This window comes from Bacillus rossius, chromosome 16, assembly GCF_032445375.1.
Source record: "Bacillus rossius redtenbacheri isolate Brsri chromosome 16, Brsri_v3, whole genome shotgun sequence".
Lineage (NCBI taxonomy): Eukaryota > Metazoa > Arthropoda > Insecta > Phasmatodea > Bacillidae > Bacillus > Bacillus rossius.
Window position 1 is genome coordinate 21379602 of NC_086343.1, and position 22390 is coordinate 21401991.

Sequence of the window (22390 nt, forward strand, 5' to 3'; positions counted from 1 at the left end):
ACCCCCCGCGCCACAATGCATTTGTCCACCGGCCCCAACTCGATTTAACGTAACCCTGTATTCCTCCTCCCACGACACACAACTGCGGAAGTCCCGCCGAGGAACAGATTTTCAACTGCCTTTTCTGTATTTTACCATCGAATAATCTTATTTTTGCCCCTTAAAAAAAAATTACAACCAAGCACGGGTGGTAAAGAAAATATAACAAGGGACTTGCATTCGCTTTTTTTTCTTCTAGAGTCATGGTTAACGCCCGGATACAATTAACGTGGTATTGAAACATGGATAGTTAACAACAGTAAGCACTTTCACAGCACAAAACTAGTGCAGCGACCTGGCTACGACGGACATAACCTTTGGTTGTTTTAGCCTTCGTAAAATTAATGCAGCTGTAGTTTGTAGTTTTTAATCATAAGGAAACGATTAGCACTAAGAAAATAAAATCCATTATTGCACAGGGAATCTCGCCTGGAAGAAACTCACCCAATCACGAAACACAGACGATGCTACAGTGTGTTGACTCTCACCTTGTCTCGAAATCTTTTCGCGAAAAATACATGGCCCTACTTACTTGGCGTTCAACTGTTATGTATAATACTGTGTTGTGCTTGTGAAAATCGTATGTTGATTGTGGCAGAGCCTTTAGACTCCACAAACGCGCGTGCACAACCAAGTCCCATTCATTACGTCAATAGACAAAACATAATAACTAGAGACCGGAAAAATGTTCGGTTTAATTTTGCAACAGGCTAACATTCAAATACGCACACCTTCAAGTAGCGTCTGTTATTGGATCATAGTTTACATGGAGGACTCTGAGCCAATGGCCAACCAAAAGTATCGAATAACGGAGTAACTCATTTCAGACGTATCGCAAGTCAGCAGCCAATGAACAGGGGACTTTTGAACGAGTATGTAGAGGCCTGTGGAATCTATCTTGGAGGTCACGGAATACGCGAATTTATCCATTCCCCGATAATAACTAGAAAAACAAATAAATTAAAAAAAATTACTGGATCCAGCGAACTAGCTGAGCTAACGTTTGCCAATAATACCAATGTCTAGAGACCTGCCAAATTCGCGGTTTCGATGGCCTTCAGGATGGACTGCACATACCCCTGTACACTCGGGCAAATAACGCAAGTTCATTGGCTGTCGACTTGTAAGTCGTCTCAGCTGGTTTGTCTGTGATTCGAGATGAACAGTAAGCAAAATGCAAAATTATCTAAGAGGTATATGTGTTTAAATGCTAGCCTATCACCGAATGGATCCACGAATTTTGCAGGTCTCTACCAATGTCTAGGGGCATGTAGATTTCGCGAAAATTTTGTGTGACTAGCAGAAAGTTAAAACACTGTAGCAGTGTTTCGTGATTGGGTGAGTTTTTTTCAGATACCTGTCGATTGTTACAACACCAAACACAGTAATTCAGTGCGGCCGCAAATCACAAGGGAGAAACTGCTGGTGCGGGAACACGTTGTTGCAGTCTAATAGGCGTGTTCAGATATTTATCGCGAAAAATGTCTCCTTCTACCAATGTCTTCTATAATCAAAATTTATATATTTTTGATTCCTATAATTCTGGAAATGAATTTAACACTGTAAAAAAATTTTTTAGTACTTTTACAAGAATAGACCTTGGGAACTCTGTTGCCAAAGATAATCTCTTGTAAAATTTCAAGGCAGAGCTTTGTACCAATTTCACAAATTTGTGCAATTTCACAAAGCTCTGCCTTGTAGTTTTACAAGTGATATCTTTGGCAAATGGGTTTCCAAAGGTTTTGCTTGTAAAAAGTGCAAATTTTTTTTACAGATTATTTAAATAAAAATCTTAATAATATATTTCCATAATAACCACCCGCATTTTAGTTCGTGCAGTTTCCATCGAATAATATCTTGTTTCTAGTTACAAAGTTATGAATGCCTGTTCATAGATTGTATAGGATATTTCGTGTATCGTTAATAAAATGATAAGTTGATAATTATGGGTGGTTTTGTACCGTAGGGTAAGATATATATATATTTTTTTCTACGTTTTTGTATGTTATTATTTATAAAGTATGTACTTAAAAAAATAAACTTCGTACGTACGTAAAATTTAAACAAATTTAATAAAGCATATGTTTTAAATTCTTGATAAAAGTTACTTAATATTAGAGACCCGAAAATTTCATAAATTCGTCTGGCGTCAGTATAGGATTGTGTTTACCTTATGTTTGCTCTACCAACGTTTGCTCTTCCATGGGCTGATTTTTTTTTAGTGAGAATATTTTTGTACTTGTTTGTTGGCACTACATGATTTGCTACGTTTCTCATAGCTGGGCATCGCTGGCTCACAGTCGCGAAAAGGCGTGTCCACAAACTTGGAGGTCCAATCATGAACACAGTGCAACAGTATTAAGGTTTGCATTCTAAATTGTGATAAAATGGCTCATTGTTAGGGTTATGCAGATTTCGCGAAAAGATTCCGAGACTAGCTAAAAGTTAAAACACTATAGCATTGTCCGTGTTTCGTGATTGGCCGAGTTTATGTCCCATACATGTCGATTGTTACAACACCAATCACAGTAGTTCAGTGCGGAAGCAAACGCGTCCTGAGTGGCTCGGTCAAAAAAGGCATCAACTTCTCTCGCATACAGCTGCCAATCACAAGGAATAAACCGCTCGTGCTGGTTGCAGAAGAATAGGCGTTCAGATTTATTCGCGAAAAAATGCCTGCCCCTACTCATTGTTTACCTGGAGGGCTCCGAGCCAATGAGAAACCCTCAACTGAAGAAGAAGTCCAATCACATACAACCTAGTTGAAAACGATACTCACAAGTCAGCAACCGACGAACTGGCGTTCTTTGTCCAACCGTGCAGAGGACTGCGTGTAGTCCCATCCTGAAGGTCAATGAACCCGCATGTGGTTTTTTTTTTTTTTTTTCATCCAGTCCCTGCTAGTAGTCAACGCGAAGCATGATGTAAATGCGCATCAAGTCTTTTTTTGCTAGCCCAATGAACCCGCGAAAGAAAAACCAAAACCTGCGGCTCCTCCAAAGTACGTCTCGCGGTGCGCGTCTCGACGCCTACGTCGACAATCGCAGAGACCCGGCTGACGTCGCGTCGAGCCGTCTGCAAGCCTCTGTTTCATCCCCATTCAGCAAACGACAGCTGGAGTTATTTTTTTTTCCCTTTTTCTTTCTTTTTTTCGTTCTCGTGATGTCACGGTCGGCGGAGCGACGACGGGCCGTTGTCCCCGCCGGGAGCAGACGCTCTGGCGCTGCTCGCGTCGTCGGCGGCCTTCGTCGAAGCCGCGTGGTCCCGGGAGGATCAGCGGGTAGAGTCGCGAGTAGAGCACATGGTAGAGCCGCGAGTAGAGCCGCTGGTAGAGTCGTGAGTAGAGTCGCGAGTAGAGCCGGTGGTAATGTCGTGGGTAGAGCCGCGGGTAGAGTAGATGGTAGAGACGCTGGTAGAGTCGTGAGTAGAGCCAGCCGCTGGTATGGTCGCGGGTAGGGCAGACGGTAGAGTCCCGGGTAGAGCATACTGTAAAGTCGCGGGTAGAGCAGCTGGTAGAGTCGCGGGTAGAGTCACGAGTAGAACAGATGGTAGAGCCGCGAGTAGATTCGCTGGTAGAGTCGCGAGTAGAGCCAGCCGCTGGTATGGTCACGGGTAGAGCAGACGGTAGAGTCCCGGGTAGAGCATACTGTAGAGTCGCGGGTAGAGCAGCTGGTAGAGTCGCGGGTAGAGTCACGAGTAGAACAGATGGTAGAGCCGCGAGAATAGCCGCTGGTAGAGTCGAGTAGAGCCGGTGATATGGTCGTGGGTAGAGCCGCTGGTAGAGTAGATGGTAGAGTCGCTGGTAGAGTCGCGAGTAGAGTCGATGTAGAGTCGCGAGTAGAGCCAGTCGCTGGTATGGTCTCGGGTGGAGCAGACGGTAGAGTCCCGGGTAGAGCAGATGGTAGAGTCACGAGTAGAGTCGGTGGTATGGTCGTGGGTAGAGTAGATGGTAGAGCAGATGGTAGAGTTGCGGGTAGAGCCGCGGTCATGTCCGGTTTCACTTCGCGGTACGCTTGCGTTCAGATAATCATACCTGCCCTTTCTGTGCTGCTTTTGCATGTTGGTTAATGGTTAACCAGGAGGACTCTTGGGCCAGTTAAAAAAAAAAGAGAGACCGTCGGTCGAAGAAGCATATCGAATCACAAGACGCCTCACGGGTCATCAGGTGACGTATGAAGAGGCTCGTGGAGTTCATTACAGAGGTCATCGAACCCGCCTATATTTTTTTCCCGTCCTTAATTATTAGTAGAGATTTGTAAAATTCGCGGATTCATTTCGCGATAGGATGGAGTCCAAATACTTTTGACATTATTATGCTTCAGTGATTGGGCCACAGTTTATCTGAAGGACTCTGGGCCAATGAAAAATCTTTAACAGAAGAATTAGCGAATCACGATCATTCCAGTCAACAGGTGTTACGAGTCGGTAGCCAATCAGCAGATGTAATTTGCACGAGTGCAGAGAAGATCATGGAGTCTATCCTTTAGGGATTTGAAATCGCGAATTTTACAGGTCTCTAATAATTATTAGATAGGCTATACTGATTTTTCGCACATTCATTTAGTCGCAAGTAGGAATGCAAAACTTCACACACACACACACTGTCTCTCGCTCTGTGTTCGTGATTGGACCGCAGTTGTTTGGACAATCTCCACTATGAGCGTGAGCCAACGATTCCCAGCGAGGAGAGGTGTAAGCGAATCAGGTAGTGTCAGTTAACAATGATTAAAAATTTCTCGCTATTAAATTAACCAATGGGAAAGCAAACATGGGTTGAGCACACCTATGACTTTCTGACTTTGAATTCTTCCCTGAGGCCAGACGAATCCGCACAACTTCCGGATCTTTGCCAATTACGTAGAAGATTCAACTGGTACCAAAGTAGACTCTTTGTAACAAGGAAAAGTGATCACCCAGTTAAACGTGACCCGCCATAGGATGTGACCTTGTCTGTCGTCCACTGAGCGCTCTAATAAAGGTTTGATTATTTATAGGTAGGGGCAAGTATTTTTCGCGAAAAATTATGATCGCTCATTAGATCTGTATTTCGTGATTGGGTGAGTTTCTCCCAGGTACATATCTATTGTTACAACACCAATCACAGTGATTCAGTGCGGAAGCAAACGCGTCCTGAGTGGCTCGGTCAAACAAGGCAACGACTTCTCTCGCAGACGGCCGCCAATCACAAGGAAGAAACTTTAGTCTGGTGCGGGTATACCTTGTTGCAGTCTAATAGGCGTTCATATTTATACGCGAAATATGTCTGCCCCTACAGTTAATACTATAAAGTTTACCTTTGTCTTTGTGAACTTCGGTTCAAGCAATCCGCCACAGATGGCCGCGCCCGTGGTTACATTTCGCATTTCCGTTCCGTGCGACTTCCGATCCGTTCAGGAAATCACTCGCACCAGATACATAGAGACCGGAAAAATTCGCGGATTCATTTCGCGACATGCTGAAATACAAATAATTGTACCTTTATGCAACTTCTGCTATTGGGTTCACTGTTGACCTGCAGGAGTGTGGGACAACTATAGACCCTCAATCAAAACAGTGTCGAATCACGAGTCTCCCAGTTGAGACGTCTCACAAGTCAGTATAGCCAATGAATAGGGACACCTGTATTTCGCGATTTCATTTCATGTCAAGGTATTTCACAAAACACTGTAGCTCTTTCTAAGAGTCGTGGCAAATTGTGAGGGTGCAGCAGTACGGTGACCACATTCTCATTGGCCCCGTCAAGAGCGGGACGACACATCTCACCGACCTCAGCCAATAACCGCAGGAGAAAAGCTACAGTATTTTGTGAAATACCTTGACACGAAATGTATTCGCGAAATACAGGTGTCCTTAGCAATGAACAGTTGATGTTTGCCCGGGTGTGCACAGGATCGTGGAGTCTATCCTGGAGGTCGTTGAAAACGCGAATTTTTCCAGTCCCTACAGATGAAGTACACCGAGAGCCACACATAAAAAAAAAAAAACGAAACGCCGCGCGCATGTGCCGGAGTCTGACGAACGGATGAGGAACCAGTGCTTGTGCGTGCCACGCTCCGTTTCTGTCCGGGGTTGGTGGTGGTGGTGGTGGTTTTGGTGGTGTGGGTGGTGGGGGGGGGGGGGGATGCGCCACGAGACGCACGCGGTGCGTGTTCGCGGTAGAGACTCGTTGACCTGTTTTCCTTCCCCCGGAGCGAACACAGGCGACGCATCAGCGGGTTCGCCGGGCCGTGTCGCGGCATTGTGCGGCCTCCGAAGATCGTCGGCACCGCTTCGTTCCGGCAGGAGAGGGGACGACGTCTGTTCTCTTCGGCCGGCAATTTCAGCGAGAGCGGCGGCGCATATAGCTACTTCCCCCCGGGTCCGCTACTACGGAAGGGGTGTGTTGTCGTGTGTCGGTACACTCGGGGTCGTGGCTGTGACGCTGTGCTGTTGGCCTTCTGCCCGTGATTTCTCCGCCGCCGCCGCCGGCAGCTGGGAGTCGTCCGTCCAGAGGCTCCGCGGACGAACAGAGTCTTGAGTCGTTGCTCATTCTGTTGTAGAGGAGGTCTTCGGGGGTAAGTCTTTCAGTTGCAGTAGCAGACGAAAAAAAAAAAATCCTGTACCTTTACAAGAGATTTCGTTTTGCCAAGAAATAGTTTGTGATTAGAGACCCGGAAATTTCGCGGATTCATTTAGTCGCAAGCTAGAATGCAAACCTTCACACTCTCGCACTGTGTTCATGATTGGACAGCAGTTATCTGGACACGCCCCTCTACGACCGTGAGCCAACGATGCCCAGCCAGGAGAGAAGTAAGCGAATCAGGTAGTGTCAAATAACGAGGATAAAAACGTTCTCGCTAAGAAATCAACCATTGGGAAAGTGAACATGGATCGAGCATACCTATAACTTTGAATTCTATCCTGAGGCCAGACGAATCCGCGAAATTTCCGGGTCTCTATTTGTGATACTTAGAGACCCGGAAATTTCGCGAATTCGTCTGGCCTCAGGGTAGAATTCAAAGTCATAGGTGTGTTAAACCGATGTTTGCTTATCCATTGGTTGATTTCTTAGTGAGAACAGTTTTATACTTGTTAATTGGCACTAGCTGATTCACTTACTTCTCTCCTAGCTGGACATCGTTGGCTCACGGTCGTGGAGGGGCGTGTTCAAATAACTGCTGTCAAATCATGAACACAGTGCGAGAGTGTGAAGGTTTGCATTCTAACTTGCGACTAAATGAATGCGCGAAATTTCCTTATTTCTAGTGATACTACATGAAAGATATTGTAACTTTATACAACACATGGCTATAGATATTTTTGCATATATGAAATACTTTTTTTTCTGAAATAAATGTTTCATTCAAGCATGATTGTTTTTAAACAATGGAAAATATAATCGAATATTTAATAATTGGATTTTATTATTCTTATTAATGAGCGCAGTTAGTAATGGAAATCTATTCTGGGAACGGTTTAACTATTGGGAGTGTACCGGGACAACACAAAGTATAAATGCCCGGGTAAGAATCCGAAGCCAGTATTGCTGCGAACACTATTTTGTAGTGACACAGTTGTTTTCATGTAAATGTCCGAATTGACAAATATCTGAAAGTTTGCATGAATATTTCGTTTTTTTACAGAAAATATTGTACTGTGTACATGTTGGAAATATTAAATGAGATTAGTAGATATTTTACAAATTCATGTACACTTGTACGCTTGTACTCGGTGTCTGTTCGGGTCATTTGTATAGCCACGATTATTTCGTGGATTAATTTCACTCCAAGCTACACCCCAACTTGCCTACATTTGATCAAGCATTTTAAGCCTACCCTAGCGGAACGTAGAGCTTCAGGAAAAACAAAGCCTAAAATTCTTTAAAATAATGCCGAGCGTCATAAATGTACGCAAATTGTGTTTTCAACTACAATTTTGGACGCGAATCACAAGTAGTTTCTGCACCCGCCGCTAGAACTCGCTGCCGAATCAGCCACGTCGACAATTAAATCATTTTATTAGCAGACTGAATTTTTAAACTGTACAAAAAAACTGTTCCAATTGAAGCCAGAAAAGACTTGACCTGATTTTCGACAAGGAATTTCATGAAAATACTGTGTTGATGTTCCCTATGCGCGACCAGAAATCCGGGACAATCGCAAAGATTTTGATGGAACGTGTTTTTTTCTCCTTTTGGGTCGCCAGCTTATTTAATAACCGATAATGCGAAAAACATCGTATCTGAACAAATGAAAAACCTTGCTTTTGGTTGGAGTACGCATTTAATTCATACTAACCCGTACCATCCTGATGCCAATATGGTAGAGCGTTATAACCGGGTGATCAAGCAAATGTTACGTGTTTTAATAGTGTGAGTTCAGTAACAGGTTTCACACCAGCCGAAGTATTTTTTGGGAGACAGTTGCTTCATCCTTTAGGGAATGCCTGGGAATTAAACTTGGAAGACAGCTCTTATTTAAATTAACAAAACAGTTTAATACTATAAAGTTTCCTTTTTATTAGTGAATTTTGGTTCGCGCCGTCCGCGTTCGCCACAGATGGCAGCACCGTGATTGTTACTCAATTCCGCTCCTCGACTTCCGTCGCGTTCACGAAATTACTCCTTCGAAATGCCGTGCACCGAGAGCTAAGATGTTACACTTTTTTAAATTAAAAAAAAAGTTGTCTGTAAAGTCGGTTTACGGACGATAGTTTAACGTGACAACGCCATAACAAAACATTGATGAAATGATTGCATACTTTTATGAATAAAATTGAATCATTTTTATTGAATTATCACTATTTTCTATGGATACAAAGAAGGAGTGAAATGAAATCTACAATTTAATTGATAAATTTACTTTTATTTGCACTGATTAATTCAAATATGTTTATTACTTTAAAAAAGATATTATTTTAACTATAACTTTTATACATGTTTGCTATTTAACTTCTTCCAACCAGTGTTATTCTGTTAAGGATAGGACGATGATTGGAAAAGTAGGAAACGAATGGGAGTGTTTCAAGGATGATGTGAAGGAAAATGGCTTACACAACACCAAAATGAAGTCAAAAATAATATATTTGCGCCACGGACTCTGCAGCAATGCTAGGAGGAACGGGTTAGCAAAGAGCAATGAAAATGTTACATTGAAATGCATGAAAACAGGATTACGCCGCGGACTCGGTCGCAATGCTAGGAGGTTCAGGTTAGCAAAGAGCAATATAAAATGAGCCTAACGGGACACAGTGAAACAGGACAATGTGCGTAACGGGACACTTTTTCGTGCGTGCAGCCGGCGTTCATCGATTTATTAGACGTTGTCACGTCAAAAAAAATTGTTTTGCCTACTGAGTGCCGTGCATGTTTGTACGGTGGCCTACCTGTGCCTCATACGCGCCCCCATGTCTATATCCACTGCACACGTGCGCCGCTAGGGACCGTTGCTTCCTGTCGCGCCATGTTAGGAGCGGCGCGGCCAGCGCCCCTAGCGGCCGACCCTGGATTGTCGCCGATACGTGCGGGCTTGCCGCGCGGAGTCGCCGTGCGTGGCTTCGTCAACTCAACTCCTAGACCTGGCTGCTTGTCTATTTCAAGCTCATAGACTCGATTATATTCGTCCTTACTTATCGATAGGGGCAGGCATTTGTCGCGAATAAATCTGAACGCCTGTTAGACTGTAACAAGGTATACCCGCACCAGAGGTTTCTCCCTTGCTGATTGGCGGCCGTCTGTGAGAGAAGTCTATGGCTTGTTTGACCGGGCCACTCAGGACGCGTTTGCTTCCGCACTGAATTACTGTGACTGGTGTTGTAGCAATCGACATGCGCCTGAAAGAAATTCACCATATCACGAAACACAGATGGTGCTATATTGTTTTAGCTTATAACTAGTCTCGGAATCTTTTCGCGAAATATGCATGACCCTACTTATCGATAGATACCCGGAAATTTTTGCCTTTACGTTGGCATGGAACTGCGGGTTCATTGGCATCCAGGATAAGAATCCCCGATTATCTGCATGCTTGGGCCAACGTCACATGTTCATTGGCTGTTGACTTGTGAGGCGTGTCCGCTGTGTGACTAGTGATTCGATACTTATTGTTATTGATTGATAGTTCCCAGTCAAAGTTATTTGCAGACAGTTCCCTGAATATCTTTCCAGTATTAAGTGCGCATATAAATAAGCATAATAAAACAAAATAAAATTCCACGTGTTGAATGTTATATTATCTCTTTCATTGGTATAAATGTATGATTGGAAAAAACATCAATCATAATTTAAAATTGTGCCAATTTTCGTAAGCGCGACAAGGAATATTTAGTATTGTTAAAAAAAACGCACTTCATGTATGCAAAAAATAACCATAGCAATGCGTTGTACGAATTTAGAATATTTTCCTTGTAGATTACACACAATTTCTTGGCAATTGGTTTCTTAAGGAATGTTTTGTGAAAGTTCAAAAAAAATTCTGTGTAGGAAATGTGGTTGCCCGGTGGTTTTCTCGGAGTATTCATTTCTCAGAGTTGCCGCAGTCAAGGGAAATCTCGAAAACGCTTTGAAAACGTGGAATTTAAAAAGGTATATTCAAAACCTAGATAACACAGGGAAATTGATATTAAGTTAACCAAACTGGATTGTTAGTTCTGAATATTATTGCGTTCCTTTAGTGTCTTAAAACCAGTCTACACTGTAAAAAAAATATTTGTCATTTTTCAAGGATAGCCCTTGAAAACTGAGTTGCAAATGATATGACTTGTAAAATTGCAAGGCATACCGTGAACGTTTTTGCAATTTTACAAAGCTCTGCCTTCCAGTTTTACAAGGGGTATCTTTGGCAACTGAGTTTCCAAGGACATTCGTTGTGAACATAACCAACTTTTTTTTACAGTAGTTCTTATTTTAATCATAATTTCATGTGTAGTACCGAAAACCAGTCGGTTTCTTAAGCGAACAATCAGTGAATCGACTAACTGATTATTAATTTAAGATATGAACTGTCCATTAAACGTCGTTTGTCATTCACCTGATTGTAACAATCAGTAATGGGTTTGTATTTAAAGTTTGATCAAATATCGCGGTTTTATATTAGAATATTACGGAGTGGCAGCGTCGTATCAATAACATTGATGGGAATTGAATTATAACAGCGTAAACTGTATATTGTGCAGGAAAAGAAAGATTTTATGGCCAGTTTGACATGATGTGTGTATAGGACCATGGGTTTTTTCACTCTCGCGAAAAGTGTTAAAACATTGTAGCATCATATGTTTTTTTTCGTGATTGGTTGGGATTCTTTCAGGTTTGTGTTTACTGTTGGTAAACCAATCACAGTAATTAAGTGCTGAAGCAAACGCGAACCTGAATGGCCCCTGCCCATATAAGGCAATGGAATCTCTTGCAGGCGGCCGCCAATCACAAGGAAAAAAACCGGTGGCGCGGGCATAACTTATTGAAGTCTAATGAGCACTCACGTTGTTTCGCGAAAGAAACCTGCCCCTAGTTAAGTGTGATTAAAATGTGTTTCAACAAGTGCTTGTAGCTTAATATATGTGAGCAGTGTTAGAAAAATTACAGTAAATTTACGGATTTTCCCAACGAAGTATGCACCTCGAAAAAACTTAAGAGTAGCCTTCTTCGTAGGGACCTGAAAATTCGCGGTTTCGATGACCTCCAGGATAGTCTACACAGTCATCTGTACACTCGGGCAAATAGCGTCAGTTCGTTGGCTGCTGACTTGTGAGTCGTCTCAACTGGTTCGCCCGTGATTCGTTACTTCTTAGGTTGAGGGTTTCTCATTGGCCCAGAGTCGCCCAGACGAACAGTGAACCAATAGCAAAAGCACATTAAAGGTATATGTATATGAATTTCAGACTATCACGAAATGAATCTGCGAATTTTTCCGGTCTCTAATAATACTGTTTTTCGCTGTAGACTTAGCAGTTTTTTTTTAATGTTTGGTTAATTTATCAAGAGTATTCTTGCGCAAAGTAAGGAAACTAATTAATCGTAAATTAATGAATATACCTTAAATTTACGAAGATCTCTGGATTATTTGTAACCAGTATTCTTCGTAAATTTTCGGTGATAATTATTAACAGTGTGTTATCGTGCACGATTAATTTTGTTGGGCAGGGAAAACGGGTGAAACTCAGGGAAATGATCCTGCGTGAAAGTGTGGTAACCCTGCTATTTCTCTATCTATATATCTCTCTCTCTTCCCCCTCCATCAAAATTCATCCCGACAATGTTCCATTCCCGTCACGTCACTCCCCTGAGTCATTATGACCCCAATGTCAGCGAGAGTTAAGCCCTTATTAATTCATTCGTGGTTTGTAGAGGGCCTCGTCAACAATGTGTTTTCCCTCCCTGGGGTCCTTAATCCATTCGCTAGAGAACGGAAAAAATTGGCAGAATAAATTTCGTGGTATGCTAAAATTCAAATAATGATACCTGTGTGCTTGCTTTCTGCTATTGGTTCACTGTTTATCCTGGATGACTCTCGGCCAATTAGAGACCATCATATTAATGAAGCAGCCAGTGAACAGGTGACGTTTGCCCGCGTATGCAGACTATTACGGAGGATATCCTGGCTGTCACTGAATCCGCGAATTTTTCCAGTACCTATCCACTGCACCTCTTAGTCAAAGAGTAACAACACGTTAGGCTGGAATCTAGAAACCTACACATTGAGTGCTTACAGTATACATTGCAATTTTTTTGCGGTATTCCGTGGTTGTGATCGCTAAGGCTTAGCACTGATTTGGTGAAAGTTTTTGGTCCGTGGGGAGGGGGGGCGGTTAAAATCCCAATATCCGTGGTTTGTTGTTTAAATGGTTCTTGCAGTGGGGAGATATATTGAAAACATTTTATGGAGACGCGCCATTGCTGGTTTTCACGGTACGTCATAGAGGAACCACAAGTCATCGGTAGAGACTGGAAAAATTCGCGTATTCAACGACCTCCAGGATAGACTCCACGATCCTGTACAGACCCGGGCAAACGTCACCTGTTCATTGGCTGCCGACTTGTGAGGCGTCTCAATTGGGAGACTCGTGATTCGATACTGCTTTGACTGAGGGTCTATAATTGGCCCATACTCCTCCAGGTTAACAGTGAACCAATACCAGAAGTTGCATAAAGGTACAATTATTTCCATTCCAGCATATCGCGAAATGAATCCGCGAAATTTTCTGGTCTCTAATGATAGTGTATTAAATGATGGGCAGTTAAGGTGCTGGGTGTTTTGCAGTCTGTTGACCCTCTCCACGGTCGTTTCGGCGAATCAAAGGAGCAGGGTATTAAAACAAAACAAAAAAAGAATTGAAACAAGTCACGCCGGCACAGTCCGTTGAACCAGGAGCAGAGCGCTTACCTGCTGAGCAGGTTCGCGTGTGGCGCTGCACGCGTGTTGCGCGGAGGTCGACGGAACTAAAGCCCACCGCACACGGTACAATATTTTCTACTAGTTTGCTTACTAGAATGCTTACTGGTTTCTGTACTGTGTAGGTTAACAAGCTGAAACACTAGGTGCGCTACAAGTTTCTGCTGCACACGATTCTAGCTGCCTTACCAGTTTTGTGAAGGGAATATTCTCAACAACAAATTTTTATTATGATAATTCACATTTTTTTTACTGCATACAAACAAGGCTCTTCTTTGTATGCATTTATTAAAACGAGGAGTTGGTCACTATTCCACTTATTTCCGTCCATGTTTATCACGGCATGCGCGCTTAAAAGTGTAAACAACCCCTCATGCTGTTTTCGTGAGTTCTGATTGGCCACTCCTTAAATATTGGAACACACCAAGCAACGAAAATAGGAAGCAGTCTATTACGCAAAACCAGTAGCCCAGCTCGTACAGCTAGAGGTGGGTCGAAAAGTATCAACCTGATACATTGTCACTGATACGCGCCTGTATCAGGAACGGCAAACGAGTACACTTGAAAAGTATCAGAGACTTTAGTATCAGTTTAGAATTCACCTGGAACAACACCACGGCCAATGAACGCAGAACCCGATCGCAGATGACGGTCACTTGGGCGGAGCTTGTGAAAGGGGAGGGAGCAGGAACGACGAATAAGGGATAAAGAAGGGAAAGAATGTAGGGGAGGAAGCGCAGGGGAAGACGTTGAAGCCTTGAAGGAGAGCCGCAAAGCGATATTGTTACAAGCAGGGCTGCCACTCATGGGTTTTTCCACCCAGATCTGGGTTTTTCCAATGGTGTTTGGGTTTCTGGGTTTTTAAATAATGAATTCCAACAATTCTAGGTTTTTTATAATTTAATTATTTTTATACCTAAAACAATAATAAAGGTAGTAGCTACTGTATCTGTTGCAATATCTGTTTGATAAATGCAAACAAGTCTATGTGTTTCACACACAAAAATACATATAAACACAAAACTAGTTTTCAAGAAGCTAAGTCGAATATTAAATTAGACACATTCTTCAAAGAGGCTTGCAGAACACAAAACCAATGCAACAATTAACCTTCAAACCAATCTTGTAGAATCAGACTCTGAATAAAGACTAACGTACATGATGCAGTTTTATAAAAACAATTACCGGTTTAAAGAATGCAGTGATGGTGTTTGTTTTGTCATGAATATATTTGTAGGTTTTTTAATGATATGTGCTGGTCCAAGAATTACTTATACAGCCATTTTGCTGCAGTGTAATTTTCTTGTATTGGTTGTATTTAACCGTTTTCAGTCTTGTAAGGTAATTAATTGTTTTATATTAAAACCAGTTATGTTTATATTTTTGAATTAGTACGCAAACATTTTCAACGATAGCATTTTAGACGCATCTGGGTTTTTTACCCATGTGTCTGGGTTTTTTTTGTAGGTTATCTAGGTTTTTCATGAATATCAGAGTGGCAGCCCTGGTTACAAGTCGTTTTGTTTATTGTCCTACTTCAAAGTACGCTCAGTGCGCAGTGCGTGTGCACCGTCTCGTTCAATAATAAAACTAATGAAATTTTAATATTAAAAAGTACATTAATACAAGATATAATATTTATATCTGTGCACCTAACAGCTATGAAAATGCAAATAAATTCTCAGTTGACACTAATAACAGATGTAATCAACATATGGACTTTCTTTTTTCGAAAACAATTAGTAACTAGTGTTTTTATACATTAAAAATTCACGATTTTATCAAAAATAAAAAATAAAAAAACAGATAGGTACATTAGTGAGCATACTATATCAATGTTTACGTTTCAAATGTTTCTTCAGATTAGTCGATGATGATTTATAACTCAGTTTTTGTTTACACAAATTATAATTAGCAAACTCATTATTTTCCGTGAAAAAATTCCACACAAATGAAGTCTTTTTCGTGCACTTATCCATTCCTTATTTCACTATAAAGATACTAACTACAAAGCATGACAGCCCGCAACATGGTGATACACGGCCAGGACGAACTGCAGTGAATGTTGAACTGATTGATACTGGTTGTATCAGGCGGGCATGAGAGTATCAGAGGTAGAGAATTACCAGGCGTGATAAATAATGTATCAGATTCTCCTTCCGGTCGCACGGTCTGCGTACGCGGAGCTTTGTTGCCTCCTGGGACCGTCTGATACAGAAGTATCAGAGACTTGTAACATGGTACAATGCTGTATCAGTATCAGGTTGGAACAGATACCGAAAATTGCTGAACAACCCACCTCTACGTACAGCTACTAGTATCCAGTTTGAATTCGAGTGAAGAAACTAGTAGTAGAGCCAGTACGACTCTTAGCTTACAATATTGTAAGGAATATTGAACCGTGTGCGGCGGGCTTTACTCACTCTCTTGCACCCGGGGGAAAAAAGTATTGAGTTTTTTTTTTTACACTTTTTCTACATGTAGAAACCAAGGCCAGATCATTTTTAACGTGCTGTCGGTACACGGCATTTGGTAGGAGTGATTGCGTGAATGGAACGGAAGTCGCGTGGAACGGAAATGTGTCCTTTAAATACTCGCAGAAATGACACCTGTTCATTGGCTACTGACGCGTGAGACGTCTCAACTAGGCTGTCCGTAATTCGGCACTTTCTTGGTTTAGTGTTTCCCATTGGCTCACAGTTCCCCGGATAAAATGTGGGCCAATCGCAGAAGCGGTACGAAGGTATAGTTTATTTTGATGCTAGCCTATCGCGAAATTAATCCGCGAATTTTGGCATGTCTCTACCCTATTCATTGTGGTTCTCCTCCCCCCCCCCCCCCTGACAGTTCTGGCCCATCGACCGGATTGTCGCTGTCGGGGTCACACTTGCCGCCCACGCTGCTACGACGTTCCTTCAACTGACGCCTTAGGCTCCGCGGGCGGTGACATGGCGGCGGACGGGCTCTTGGTTCGAGTCCACCTCGTGCTCGCTCGGCTGCGAAACCCGACCCTCATTGCTTCGCTGTTGTTGTTGTTGCCAGAGTTGTTGTTGTTGAACCCGCCCAACAGGCGCCGCGCTCGCTCATGTCACTGGGAAACAATTTTTTTCTTTCTTTCTTTTGTTGCAGGTAACAGCGACTACTTCCACTGACGTCTCGCGAGTCGTTCGAGGACGTTTGTACTGTGGCCAGTAATTTAACCCTCGCCTCGTGTTAACCCGGCTCTTACACGTGAGTGTTCTTTGTTGTATGTAGTTTACCGTCTTGTTTTCCGTTCAGGTTACATATTGATAGGGACACCTGTATTTCGCGAATACATTTCGTGTCAAGGTATTTCACAGAATACTGTAGCTTTTCTCCTGTGGTTATCGGCTGAGGTCGGTGAGAGGTGTCGTCCCGCTCTTGACGGGGCCAATGAGAATGTGGTCACCGTACTGCTGCACCCTCACAATTTGCCATGACTCTTAGAAAAAGCTACAGTGTTTTGTGAAATAACTTGACATGAAATGAAATCGCGAAATACAGGTGTCCCTACATTTTGATAAAGCTGTTTTCATGGACGCGGCGAAAATGCCGCACATTCAATACCCTGATGTGCTGAGATTAAAAATAATTATACCTGTGTGATGCTTCTGCCGTTGGTTCACTGTTCATGTGGAGGAATCTCGGACAATTAAGAGACCATCAATCAAGGAAGAATCGGATCACAAGTCACCCGTTGGAGACGCCTCTCAAGCCAACAGCCAATGGAGAGGCGACGTTTTCCCGAGTCGCGGAGGATCGGGGAGTCTTATCCTGGATGCCATTGGACCCGAGAGTTGTCCCAGTTCCTGGCTATTAATAGGGCCATGCATATTTCGCGAAAAGATTCCGAGCCTAGCCTGTGTTTCGTGATCGGGTGAGTTTCTTTCAGGCGTACGTCGATTGTTACAATACCTATTACAGTAATCCAGCGGGGAAGCAAATGCGTCCTGAGTGGCTCGGTCGAACAAGGCAACGACTTCTCTCGCAGACGGTCGCCAATCACAAGGAAGAAACCGGCGGTGCGGATGTACCTTGTTGCAGTCTAATGGGTGCTCAGATTTATTCGCGACAAATGCCTGCCCCTAGCTATTAATCACCACACCATAGGCTTTCGTGCCTACAGTCACCCGCTAACTCTAACTTATACTGCTTCTTAGCTTCTGGTGAAGCCATGTCTGTAAAGTTGATGGGGTTGTGGCTGACGTTTCGGAATGCCTTGTTGCAGCCATCTTCAAGGACGATTTGTCAGTGGCCTCAACAAATAGAAATAGTTACAACATATTTCTATGTAAAACTCCGTTATTTTTATTGATTAATTTTATATTTTATTATTTCCCGAAATGTATTTATATAACTTGATGTAATCACAACACATTTCGCACGGATCTTAAAAAAAATTAATTGTTTATTGGTTCATTACTTGGTAAGCTAGGATAACGCTGCAATTTGTTTACAGCTGCGAAAGTTTGTAATCGTCAGGACACTAAAATAGTTATACGGAGGATATTAAAGAGGGCAGAATAAACGTTGCATGAGTATGTAAAGAAATTATTTACGCACGCTTAAATAAGAAAATAAGAAATTACAGTTTTCAACGAAGTATTCACCTGAAATAAATCAAAAGTTCTTCGTAATTGTATATATATTTGGACTTTCGAGTTCTGTTTTCGAAGGTAAATAACACTCGTAGAAAAGTGATAAAGCGTTTTTTTGCAGGAGTCTAAGGGAAAGTTTTTGAATGTTTTACTAGTACACCAAGATTATTATTTTTTTTTTTTTTTTCATTTTCAAAGTCAATAAAACTTAGCACCCATAAAAATTTACGAATATCCCTGGATAATTTGTAACCAAGGTTCTTTGTAATTTTAACGTGAAAATATTTAACAGTGAGGTGGGTTGACCCCGGGTTGGGGGGGGGGGTTAATTCAATACTCTTCATTCCCTCCGGTAAGGCTCTTATTCAAAATATTATGCCCTCTCGTACAATCGCATGGCTAGAGATTGGAAAAATTCGCGTATTCATTTCACGATATGCTAGAATCCAAACAACTGTACCTTTATATTGCTTCTGTGATTGACTCACAGTTTATATGAAGGACTTCGAGCCAATGAAAAACCTTCAACCAATAAAAAGCATCGAATCGCAAGCGTCCCAGTCGACAGGTGTCACGAGTCAATAGCCAATGAGCAGGTGGCATTTGCCTGAGTAGGTACGGGGTTGTGGAGTCTATCCTAGAGGTCATCGAAAGCGCGAATTTTTCCGGTCTCTACGGCATGGCCCAGCAAAGTCCAGGGCCGCCAGCGTCATCCCTGCGAAAGCTTCGCCGTCACCAGAGGAAAGCGAGGAGGCTGGAGCGGACCTCGAAGCCTGTGGTGGGTCCCCGACGTGGTGGAATAGGGCAAGGGGGGGGGGGGGGGAAGAAGCTAGGAGGAAGGGAAGTAGACGGGTGTGATAAGGGGAAAGGAGGTTGCGTACGCGATGGTTCCTCCGAATAATCGTTGGTTTTTGTGGGCCGCGACGGAGGAAACTGTGTCCGATGATCGCTCGCTCTCTTTTTTTTTCTCCCGCCAGAGTCCGTCCTCCCACGCGCTCAATCGAGACTGTCAAGGCCCGGTTATTAAGTAAACCACGCAATAAACACAAGAACACGTGCAACGCAAGGCGCAAAAAACAAATTAATGAATTTCTTGCGTTTCGGCTTGCGTTTCCAACCTTCTGGATTTATTTGAGGTTAAGTGTCCCTGGTTACACGCATCTCGTCTTCACTTAACAAAAACTAACGCAAGGCTACAGCATTAGACGCACTTTTGATATCAAGTTCACTGAGAAGGTTACAAGTATTCGTGAATAAAAAAAACAATTTATTATGAAAAGAATCCCGACAAAAAGAAGATTTTTTTCCTGCAGTTCTACAGGTTCATGTTGTAGAGTTAACGATGTCTCGGACTTGTGTGTTTTATGAACTATAGCAGTTTTCTTGCTTTTTTTTTTTTTGCGTTCTTGCGTTTCTTGCAGAGTCTATATACTGATTTGAGGATATATTTTATTTATTTGAGGGTAGTTGGCTAATCGGAGAAAAGACAGTCAGTCATCCGTCGTAGCCCCGTCACCACCAGTCAACCTGGTGGATCACGCGTCCGCTGTATCTTCAGCTGCTCTGCGAATCCCTCGCAGGGCTCTCGATGGAGCCGAGGAAAGAGAAAGAGAGAGAGAGAGAGAAGTGGTGAAAAAAAATTTAATAAATAAAATAGAACAAATCAGGTCCGGCCCCGTGGTTCGTGTCTTCTGCCTCGGGTAGGTACACCTCCGGTACACCTCCTCGCCGCAAACCACTGGTTCCTCCAGCTGGTAATTGCAGACCTGTCCACGTCTTTATGTTTTGCTATACGACGGTTCTCTTTCCCGTCTTCCTCGTCTACACAACTATCTTTGGTGCTTGCTGCCTTTCCGGTCATCAACCCAAGGCCCCTTCCTGCATGGGCGTCGCAACCGGGGGGGCCGGGGGGGGGGGGACACGTCACCCCCCAATAATAAAAGTCTTCAATTTCGTCCCCTCCAATAATACATTAAGTTTCGTAGTTTCGTAGTTTCTCCTGATGTTGAAACTAATGATTTTGTGTGGATATAGCACCGGCAGATATGTTAACTGTGTTTTTACAAATTTTTTCTCTGAAAATATTTTTTATAAAAAATAAATTATATAGTGCAACCAACTATAATTAGAATATTTAGGAAAGAAAAATGCCTAACAACCACCTTTTTGCGCCTTCAAACCCCAAATTTCCCCGGGGGAGGACCCCCGGACCCCCCGCTTTTTTTTTCTTTCCAGGGGATGGATATTCCTCAACAACTAAATAAATTGAAGTGCCCCCCCCCCCCCCAAAAAAAATATATATCCTTGCGACGCCCATGCCTTCCTGCGTCGCCTGAGACAACCTTCTACCCATTTTTGCGGAGTTAACATTTACTTGCCGGCACTGTGTGGTTTAACGATATAGCCTTAAGGGGATTGGTGCACCAGCATCGTATTAAAAAAAAACAATATATTTGTGAATGATTCAGCTGCTAGAGAAGATTTGAACCATTCTGGTGTAAAATTTATTTATTTATTTTTTATTTTAATTAAGTTATTGCTGATTTTCGGGAATTTTTAAAATTCAAGCTTTATTAATAAACTATAAAGAATTCAGTGGTAAAACTTTCGCAGATAAATTTTCAGACACGGGAGATATGACTGTGACCATTATTTTATCTGTAATCATTATTAATTTAACGTATTTACAATTTGAATTTTAATAAATGAGCTGCTACGAAATTGCGTGATATTCATTTGCGAATTTAATAACATTCGCGTTTTCATTTGTAATTCAAACGCCAACATATCTGTCGGCTGAATGATTGACTTTATTTTAGTCTTTAGCTTATTGCAGTCGGACCTAAAGTAAAAATGTAGCTGTAGAAGTTTGAGCAGCGTGCAAGCTCGGATACGAGAAATTATGGAGCGCGCTGGACAGTAGTGACACCTTGCGACAGTTTCCCCAACTGTTTGCAGCCAGTGTTTTCTCTCGTTCCCACCCAGCCACAGCTGTCTGCTGTTTACGAAGGGGAGACGGGATTTCGCGCGAAACTGATATGAAGGTGAACGTATTCATTTTCAGTAGATAAGAGAACGTGTTTGGTCTATCTCGGCGTATAATTGAATGGTTATTCCCTGTTATTATTTATAACAGTGATTTAGCCAGATGTTTTTTGTTGTAAGCGTGAGATTTATTCAGGAATAAAATGCCGAAGAAACCTCCACCAAGCAGAGTACACAAAAGAACAAAACTATCGAAAGGCATTAGAGCGCTTAGAAAAAAGAATAAAGAAAGATAAGAGATTATTTTATTATAGCTTTTTTAACATACATTTATTTTTCAGAGTTGCGTATGTACAACGCGATGGACGCGATGCGACAACAAAAAGATGTGTAAAATTGTAAACATGCTTTTTTTTTCAGCAATGCGTGAACCATTCATAAACTATACTCAACATGTATCCGTATAATTACGTTTGAATTTTTTTTATGACAGGCATCAATGTTAAAAAGTTTATTAAGCCACAATAGACTTTTTTTCAGAAAAATAAGTGTAGCAGAAAACACTCAACATAGTCTCACACAAAATCAGTTTACATGAATGCAGTTTTAAGAAGTAAGCTACGTAAATAATAGTTAAACATTATTTAATATCTGCTGGTAACGTTTCCAAAGTATCAGCTTCGCCTTCATTCACGAACAATATTCGTGGCCTTATTTTTTATTTTGCTGGCGTTTCGTTGGTGACTGTTAGGACTGCAAAATTAGTAAACATTTTTCACTCTATCCTGAGTTAAATCTAAGTGTGCGCGGTTAGATGAGGACCTAGATGTGTCTCATGCTTACGCCTTTACACTCTACTCATGCGGGTATTAACCATGCGCGTAAGGGCGCGTTGCCAATGACCTGTACGATAGTCTCAACAATCCTCTACGGACTCGAAAAATGTCACCTGCTCATTGGCTACTTGACTTGTGACAACTGTTTGTTGTAATGCCTGTGATTCATCGTTGATTTTGTTGAGGAGTTTTCAGTGATTCAGATCCTCCCATTTAACTGTAGCCGAATTGAAGAAGCAGTACAAATGTTACATGCTTGAATTCATAGCGAATGGAAACCACAAATATTTACTGATGTAGTGGTTGGTAAAAAAAAAATATTATTCGTATCGCGTCCATCGCTTCGCGCCATGTTGGCTCCTATATTATTATGGGTTTACAAAATATAACGATTCATTTACGACACTTAAGATAAGGTGTGTAGGATTTTAAGAATTCACTTGAATTAATATTTAAGAACATATTTCAGGATAACTTGTGAAGACGCTCGTACAGACGGCACCGGTTGTGATGAGTCATTGTTACCAGAGCAGGTGTACACGAAGTG

At 42.2% G+C, this 22390-nt stretch overlaps 1 protein-coding gene across 2 annotated transcripts in view; it reads left to right on the top strand.

Moving 5' to 3' along the window:
• LOC134539801 (uncharacterized) overlaps nt 1-22390 on the top strand; it is a 327083-nt gene that overhangs the window by 103851 nt on the left and 200842 nt on the right. The window contains exon 2 of one of the 2 annotated variants that reach the window (XM_063382072.1): nt 16533-16634. The exons of the other annotated variant lie outside the window; for it this stretch is intronic. The gene's annotated coding sequence lies outside the window, so the exon portion shown is untranslated. The remainder of the gene's footprint in view (nt 1-16532; nt 16635-22390) is intronic. 2 annotated transcript variants of the gene reach the window in all.